This window comes from Rhinoderma darwinii, chromosome 3 (genome assembly GCF_050947455.1).
Source record: "Rhinoderma darwinii isolate aRhiDar2 chromosome 3, aRhiDar2.hap1, whole genome shotgun sequence".
NCBI lineage: Eukaryota > Metazoa > Chordata > Amphibia > Anura > Rhinodermatidae > Rhinoderma > Rhinoderma darwinii.
Genome location: NC_134689.1, coordinates 239,988,455 through 239,998,402, shown reverse-complemented (window position 1 = coordinate 239,998,402; position 9,948 = coordinate 239,988,455).

Sequence of the window (9,948 nt, the reverse complement as noted above, 5' to 3'; positions counted from 1 at the left end):
CCTATTATTTCCTCAAGAGCCATAACTTTTTATTTTTTTCATTGACATAGCCATGTGAAGGCATGTTGTTTTGCGGAACGAGTTTTATTTTCTAATTGCACCATTTTTTTTCCCAATAAGATTTATGAATGTTGCAAAGCCATAAGAAATCAGATAGCACATATAGACATAAGCTTCCCTCCTAGTATCTTTCACACGAACCTTGGTGACTAACTAAGAAGAAGTAGTGAGTAGTCGTGTTCCCATCATCCTATCTCGTATTAGTGTGGCAGTAGCCAGGCCATTAGTATCCAACCATGGAGCCCACAGTTTTTCAAAATGGGCACAGACAACCCTTTTAAAGGATATAGCATTCTCATTAATCAGCATCACATTCACCTTAGCTATGAATTCCTGTGTCGTTGGAGGTGAGGGCTGTATTCAGTTTCCTGGCCACATAATGAAGCCGGCCACCTACTATTTTACCGTGCGCATCTAAAAGAAAATCGTCAACAAAGCCCAATAAACAGACTTTAGGATCACTGGGCATTGATATGGAGAACATTTTCCAGGAGGTCTAATACATTAAACCAAAGCATATTTAGTTGTGGACAAACCCATATCATATGAATGAGCAGCCGGCTCTAAATAGTACCTTGGACATCTAGTATCAGGTTGCATACCAATACGGTGTAAAAGTACTGGAGTCTTATACACACGGTGCAAAATATATAGCAGCGACAGTCTGCCACTCTCACTCAACTATACAGTTGGAACAGCCTCCAAAATACCGGACCATTGATACTCAGCAATATCAGGTGCAAAATTATCCCATTTATACATATACCAATGATATAATCCCATTAGTATGCCCAAAAGGGCCAAGAGTTTGGACAACGGTGTCCTGTATGTCTATATACGCTTGGTAGGCATGTCTCAATTGTAAATAACAGTAGAACCCACTATGCGGGATGTGTAAGTCCACCTGAATTTGCTGAAAAGACTTCAAATCAGACCCAATTACGAGCTGGGAAAGTCTAGTAAGCCCACAGCTGTCCAAAACTCAGCCATCTAATGCAGCAAACTCAGGGAGGATCGGATCCCCCCAAAGGGGTGTATACTCTGTATATCCAGTTATCTCCCTTAGTTGTTTCCCCCAAGTTTTATGAATAAGATTTAGCGTTGGCAGCATAGAACAATTAACGGAGAATCCCGCACCCTCAACAGAAACGAACAAAGTATCATTATTTACATGATGCTGTAGCAGCATCTCTGAGGCACCCTCAGCTTCGTTTGTCCCCCATCCCTTAAAGTTCTGGCTTTACGCCGCTAAAAAGTATATACAGGGATTTGGAAGAGCACGTCCCCCAGTATCTTTAGCCTTCTGCAAAATCTCTAACCTCAACCTAGGATGTTTCCTTTGCCATATGAGATCCCTAAAGTGAGCATTAATTCTATTAAATCTATTTAGTGAGATCCACATAGGTGCATTGTGTAATAAGTAGAGGAAGTGTGGCATGAGTACCATTTTAATAAGATTCAACTGGCCTATGACAGAAAGAGATAGTTTGCACCATGCAGCTACCTTGCGTTTAAGCTTCTGCAATAGAGGGGATAAATTAAGTTTTTCAAAGATATCCTAGTAGTAATCTCTATACCCAGATATCGGATCTGCCCAACAGACGGGACAGAAGTCTCATCATATTCCAGAGGTCTATCTAAAGGATCAATTGGGAACAATGCCGACTTATGTCAATTTATAGTAAGCCCAGAGAGCCGACCAAACTCATCAACTAAACACATAATTGCTGCTAAGGAAGGGCCTGTATCTCCCAAAAATAGTAACGCATCATCTGCATATAGAGTGATTTTGTTTTCATAACTATCATATTGAAATCCCTTAATGGATGTGGATTGCCTAACTGCAGCAGCCAAGGGCCCTATAGCAATGGCGAACAACAGAGGCGACAAGGGACATCCATTTCGTGTACCCCTAAAGAATTGGAATAGGTAAGACAAGCCACTGTTTGCCCTAATCCTCGCCTTGGGACTGAAATATAGAACTTTAACCGAAGATATGAACACAGGCCCAATCCCCACACTCTGAAGCACATACAAGAGATATTGCTATTCCACACTATCAAATGCCTTGGCAGCGTCAAGTGAAAGAATGGCCCTGTGTCCATCATATTCCGGTGGGACCTGCAAGCAAACAGGCATTGTATGTTTATGGATGTCACCTTCCTGGGCATAAAGCCCGTTTGATCATAATATGTTACAGATGTAATTATTTTTTTCACATCAGTAGATAGTAGGGAGATAGGGCGATAAGATTCAGGGAGCTGAACATCTTCCTTAAGTAAGACTGCAATAATAGCCTCTTGCATAGATGCCGCAATGCTCCCAATTGAAGGAACTCCTGAAAGACTAGAGAAAGAGAAAGTCCTGGGACATACGTATACAATGGGGTAACAAGAAAAAAATAATATACAAGTTTTTTTTGAATGAGAAAAAGAAAATACCATTTCCCAAAGAGGCTAATGCCGAATACGTTTCAATACACTTTTTTTTTTTAGAAAAATATGCAAATTAATTTTATTTACACAATTATTTTGAACAGAATACGTAAGAGCATAGATGACATCAATAGCACCCAAACTTAGTGGATGGAATATATAGAAATTCTTACAAATAAGCTTAGGCCATATATGACTTTCCAGTAATGACTATTCAAGCAGCAATGTCAAAAGGTAATGACTGTGTAGGATTTATGTACACAGGTGATGGTATACCATATGGATCTATAGATCACTACGGCTCCAGTATTAAGCCAGCAGAGAAAGTATATCTGATTTAGCAGACAACCTGAGTCATTCATGGCCTTTCAGTAATAGCTATTCAGGTAAAAAATATCAAAGAATAGTGCCAGTGTGGAAATGGTAATAGTAATATATCATCAAATTATATAAATTACTGTAGCTCTGATATTAAACCAGTCAAGATGATATATATGCTTTCTACAGACAGACTAGGCCATTGTATGATCCCTAAGTAATAGTTAGTTGAGCAATAGTTTCAGAGAATATTGCCTGTATAGAATTTGCACCAGTAATAATATACTATGGAGTTATGTAAATCACTGCGGCTCAAAAAATAAACCAGCAAATGAGATATATATGCCTATTACAAACAAATTGACCACATTCCCTTTCACATCACATACATCGGTCCCCTATATATATTTTTTATATTTTTATTTTTATTTTTTTATTAATCAATTTTTGCTAGTTCATACACGGACCGTCTTCCCCCCCCCCCTTTTTTCACCTCTTCAATTTTGTTCCCTTATCACATTCATTTTTACTGATTCACTTCGATATCAGTTCCTAATCGCACTCGTTGTGTTGTTATTAAATAAATCTTTTAATATTCTTCTTGGGTACAGTATTGACTTATCACTGCATATTTTTTCACATCCCGCGTTTAACAAAACCCTTTCCCATACTGATCACACTGCTTTACACATATATATTTATTAATACTGATATATGCCCGCTCAGCTCTTCATATTTGTCATACATCAGACACTTGCCTCCTCTCCAATGTGCTGCACTACGGACATTGGACTCTGCGGTGGGTGGGAGCGCTGATTGGGGGGGGAGTGGTCGACGCACCTTCCGTCCGCTGTCTAAATGCCAGGGTAGCATGTGGGAGGCGATGTCAGTCATCGCCGTCCCACATCCTCCCTGATGACGCGGCCACCGGAAGTGGGGCGGCCTCCATCTTTGTACCCCTATCTGACGCCGCCATCCTCCTTCCGCCCAGTCCGGTGCTTTCTGTGATATGCAGCACATGTGTGAGAGGGTATATATGTGGGGGTCCCGCCAGGATGTAGCCACCCCCAGACGAAGGCATTTGCCGAAACGCGCGTCGGGTGTGGGCGTCCCCTATGTGCTAACCATGACTCTGGGTAGGTAATACCTTTTGATACACATCTGCTATATTTCATCTGGCAGTCTTACCACTTACCAGCTTCTAAGTACAGCAATTATTGACTTTCTTTCTGTGCACTTAATACAAATACTACATAACAACTATCATAACTTTAGCACTTTTGAATTTACTTATATCAATTATTGTGATAGACTCTGTTGACTGTCTGGCAGTAACTCTCTGAGACTCTTTGGTATGTACGTATCCATACAATCCTGCATTTGCATATAACGTATTTTTATGACAATCAATGTATTAATCATGGTTTAGCAATGGCTGACGCCTTTTTTCATTGTGACTCATCTCTTTTTACTCTGTTATGTCTTATGTGTAATAAAGTTTATATTTTTATATTTCGATTATTGTTGTGCTGAAGTTGATCATTTTTCTCTCTCTCGAGTGTTACAAACAAATTAAGTCATTCATGACCTCTGAGTAATGGTAATTCAAGCAATAATAGCAATTGCCTATATGGAATTTTCACTTTGTAATAGCATGGTATAGAACAGGGGTCTCAAACTCGACCGGGTAAGTGGGCCGCATATAGAAAAAATGGGAAGTTGACGGGCCGCATTACTTTCAAATTTAATACAATACAAAATTATTGTTAATCAATTAGTTATTTGAACTACTATAACACTATATTACTAGAATAATAATACTACATTACAATAATAATAGCGCTAGGTTTAAAATTTGAGATATTTCTCCACGTGCTTATTTCAACAATCCAGCTTTCCAGTTTAAGTGTCGCCAAATGCAGTACGGCGGCTCAGTTAGCACACAAGTCAAGATTGGGCAGCCCCTTTTTAGATAGTGCCGCAGTGCCCTCTGTGGATAATGCAACACACCCCTAGATAAGGCCACAGTGCCCTCTGTAGATAAGGCCACAGTGCCCTCTGTAGATAAGGCCACAGTGCCCTCTGTAGATAAGGCCACAGTGCCCTCTGTAGATAAGGCCACAGTGCCCTCTGTAGATAAGGCCACAGTGCCCTCTGTAGATAAGGCCACAGTGCCCTCTGTAGATAAGGCCACAGTGCCCTCTGTAGATAATGCAACACACCCATAGATAATGCCAGTGTCCTCTTCAGATACTGTCACACACCCACTTGTAGATAACGCCACAGTGCCCTCTGTAGAGGCTGCCACAGTGCCCTCTGTAGAGGCTGCCACAGTGCCCTCTGTAGAGGCTGCCACAGTGCCCTCTGTAGAGGCTGCCACAGTGCCCTCTGTAGAGGCTGCCAAAGTGCCCTCTGTAGAGGCTGCCCCAGTGCCCTCTGTAGAGGCTGCCCCAGTGCCCTCTGTAGAGGCTGCCCCAGTGCCCTCTGTAGAGGCTGCCCCAGTTATGTCAGGGGCTTGCCCAGAGCTGGAGTCCCAGGCAGAGCGCTAGTAGGCTCTTCCTGGGATTCCAGCTGTGCTCCTGACATCACTGGGACTCCTGCTCTGGGGAAGCCCCTGACATCATTGTCGATGTATGGACAGCGATGTCAGAGGCTTCCCCAGAGACCCGGAGCAGAGCCGATAATAGCGCTCTGCCCGGGACTCCGCTCTCGGGAAGACCCTGACACACTGTCCATATATGGGCAGATATATCAGGGAATTCCGCAGCGTCCCGGAGAAGAGCCTATACTAGCGCTCTGCCCGGGACTCCGCTATGGGGAAGACCCTGACACACTGTCCACATATGGGCAGCGATGTCAGGGAATTCCACAGAGTCCCGGAGCAGAGCCGACACCAGCCCTCTGCTCGGGACTCCGGCTCTGGGGAAGCCCCAGACATCGCTGTTCATATGTGGACAGCGATGTCAGGGAATTCCACAGAGTCCCGGAGCAGAGCCGACACCAGCGCTCTGCTCCGCTCTGGGCAAGACCTTGACACACTGTCCATATATGGGCAGCGATGTCAGGGAATTCCACAGAGTCCCGGAGCAGAGCCGACACCAGCCCTCTGCTCGGGACTCCGGCTCTGGGGAAGCCCCAGACATCGCTGTTCATATGTGGACAGCGACGTCAGGGAATTCAAGAGTCTCGGAGCAGAGCCGATACTAGCGGCTCTGTGTCCCGCGGGCCGCAGATGACAGCCCCAGGGGCCGCATGTGGCCCGCGGGCCGCGTGCTTGAGACCCCTGGTATAGAAGTATGTAGATCACCTCCGTTCAAATATTAAACCAGCAAAGGAGATATATATGTATATATTTTTTACCAACAAATTAGGCTATACATGACCTCTCCGTAATAGCCAGGGCCGCCATCAGGAATTTCTGGGCCCCATACAGCCAAGATGTCTGGGGCCCCCCTCCATTACCGGGGGTGGGCAACGGAAATTGTGGCACTCACGTGGGTATTTTCGTGCGGCAAATCTGCAGTGTAATACAGGACCAGCAAAGTAAGGGCATGCCCACACGTGGCGGATTTCCTCCGCAGCTGTCCGCATCAATGCCGCACAGAATCTGCGTTGCAGATTCTGCGGCGGATCTGACCAAAATGTGCAGTAAATTGATGCGGACTAGCTGCTGCGGACTGCGGTAAAAGTGCTTCCCTTCTCTCTATTCAGTGCAGGATAGAGAGAAGGGACAGCACTTTCCCTAGTGAAAGTAAACGAATTTCATACTTACCGGCCGTTGTCTTGGTGACGCGTCCCTCTTTCGGCATCCATCCCAACCTCCCTGGATGACGCGGCAGTCCATGTGACCACTGCAGCCTGTGATTGGCTGCAGCCGTCACTTAGACTGAAACGTCATCCTGGGAAGCCGGACTGGAGACAGAAGCAGGGAGTTCTCGGTAAGTATGAACTTCTATTTTTTTACAGGTTGCTGTATATTGGGATCGGTAGTCACTGTCCAGGGTGCAGAAACAGTTACTGCCGATCGCTTAACTCTTTCAGCACCCTGGACAGTGACTATTTACTGACGTCTCCTAGCAACGCTCCCGTAATTCCGGGAGCCCCATTGACTTCCTCAGTCTGGCTGTAGACCTAGAAATACATAGGTCCAGCCAGAATGAAGAAATGTCATGTCAAAAAAGCAAGACGCATCCGCAGCACACATAACATGTGCATGACATCTGCGGACTTCATTGCGGAATTTAGAATCTCCATTGAAGTCAATGGAGAAATTCCGCCATGAGTCCGCAACCAGTCCGACACTGGTCCGCAACAGACAGAGCATGCTGCGGACACCAAATTCCGCACCGCAGCCTATGCTCCGCAGCGGAATTTTACGCTTCGTCTAAACGAACACTTCTGAAAAGAAGTGGAAGTCAATGGAGAAACGGCTCCGCTGCGGATTAACGCTGCGGAGTGTCCGCAGCGGAATTTAAGTGAAATTCCGCCACGTGTGAACCCAGCCTAAATGAGATCAAGAAATCTTATTTACATGTCGCATTTTCTGCACAAAAACTGATCTGCGGTGCGTATTTGAAAATATGATACATGTCTCTTTATCTTGCGTTTCCGCTTGCGAATTGTTTCTGACTAGTTTTAAAAAAAAAAAAAAATCTGCAGCATAAAACCTGCACCTATTTCCGCATCAAAAAGTAAAAACCGCACCTAAAAACTTATAAAAAAACGCACTATTAGGTGCAGATTTTACCTGCGGTTTTGATACGGATTTTGTGCACCAAATTCCTCAATGTGTGCGTTACAATATTTGCTGGGGATTTACCGCAAATTAACCATTTACATTGTAAAGGATGAAATACGTTACAATTCTGCAACATTAGGTTATGTTCACACAGCTTATTTTCTGCCGTTTTTCTGGCCGTAATCGTCTGATATATCAGAACAGAACACCTCCAAACATCTGCCCATTGATTTCAATGAGAAAAAAACGGCTGCGTAAAAAAACGGCCGCGAAAAAGAAGTGCAGGTCATTTCTTCAGACGTTTCTGGAGCCGTTTTTCATTGACTCTATAGAAAAACAGCTCCAAAAACGGCCGTAAAAAAAACAGCGAAAAAAACGAGTTTGCTTAAAAAACTTCTGAAAATCAGGAGCGGTTTTCGCTTGAATATCTCCGTATTTTCAGACTGTTTTTGCGAATTGTGTGAACATAGCCTAATAGGCATGCAGCTTATTTAACCCCTTCCATTCTCAGCCATTTTTTGGATTTTAACTTTTGTTTTTTCCTCTCCACATTCCAAAAGCTATAATTTTTTTTACTTGAGGGCTTATTTTTTGCGGTGCAAGTTGTAGTTTTTCATCGCACCATTTATTGTACCGCATAATGTACTGGGAAGCTGAAAAAAAATTATTTGTGGGGTGAAATGCTGCACGTGCATGACGTTCTGACAAACCCCATTCACATGAGTTGGGGCTTATTCAGACTAACGTGTTAATCGTCCGTGTGAAGGATGTTTTTTTTTAATGGCCGTCACACGGCTGCGTGTATTTCTATGTGGTTATTCACATGGTCGTTGTTCTAACGGACCGTGTGAAGGGCCTGTAAAAAAATAGGACATGTCCTATTTTTGTGCTTTTTCACGGATCCCTCAATAGACTCAAGTCTGTGAAAACGGGTCCCGAACGGCTGCAAATCGGCCGTTCTTCACGTCTGATTTCACACACGTTGGTCTGAATATCGCCTTAGGCTTTATTCACACGAACATGTCCGTTTTGCACGCGCAAAAACGCTGCGTTTTGCGCGAGCAAAAGTTCGGTGTGGCATCAGCATATGGTGCGCGGCTGCGTGATTTTCGCGCAGCCGGCATCATTATGACACTCTGTTTTGATGTTACAACACAGTAAAGAAGGAGGGGCTTTTATGTTTCCCTTCTCTTCTTTACCAGCTGTAGCGCGAATCACGCGTGTCACCCGGAAGTGCTTCCGTGTGCCGTGCGCGATTTGCACGCACCCAATGACTTCAATGGGTGCGTGCTGCGCGAAACACGGGCAAAGTATAGGACATGTCATGAGTTTTACACAGCGGACACACGCGGCGTGAAATTCACTGACAGTCTGAACGGCCCCATTCACTAACATAAGTCTGTGCGACGCCAGTGAAAATCACGCTAGTAGCACGGACGTATAACACGTTTGTGTGAATAAGGCCTTATATTGTAATTTGTAGTGAATTTTCAGTGCGCAATCCGCACCAAAAATAGGAGGCAAGTAAGAGGCTTATTCAGATGTCCATGTTCGGTCTGTAATATAAGGACCGTGTATCGGCCATATTTCCCGGACCGACCACAGTTCAGGGAGCCGGGTTTCTAGCATCACAGTCATCTATGATCCCTCCCTTCCCGTGGGGATACTGTCCCCGGTCCCGTACTGAAAGCATCATTACAATATGGGGCAGTATTCCCGCGGAGAGGCAGGGACTCCCAGCAACACTGATAACTATGATGCTAGGAGTCCGGCTCCATGAATTGGGGTCAGCCTGGGAAATACGGCCGATACACGCTCCGTATGTCACGGACCGAACGCGGCCGTCTGAATAAGGCCTTAGTCTAGTTACACAGTGTGGTGAAATCCCATTTTTTTGCCACAATTTTTGCAAAATCGCGGCAAAAACGTGATTTGACCGCACTGTGAGAATATAGCCTAACAGCACTTTTCATGTCTTGTATCCTTTTTTTATGCAATTTTCGTAATTGCGGCACAAATCACGCGGTTTTGCCGCGATTTTTATATAATCGCGGCAAAACTGCGCCATTTTTGCCGCGATTACGAAAATCGCGGCAAAAAAAACGCTAGGAAAACGAAAAAAAACATTTTAATCAACTATATACATTCTACAAACGGGGTCAGGGGGATGGGAAGCAGGAAGGATAGGGGAAAACACTCACCAGCCTGCAGGTCCGTTCGGCAGTGTAGAGGAGCTGGGGGGCGGGATCTCCACACGGAGCTTCAGCACATGCTGCATCTTCCCCGTCCAGTGAAGCTACAACAGGTATGCAGGGGGTGCCGCGGGCGTTGTTAGGGGGGTGCCGCGGGCATTGCTATGGGCGGGGCGCGAGCGTTGCGAGGGGGGGGGGGGGCGAC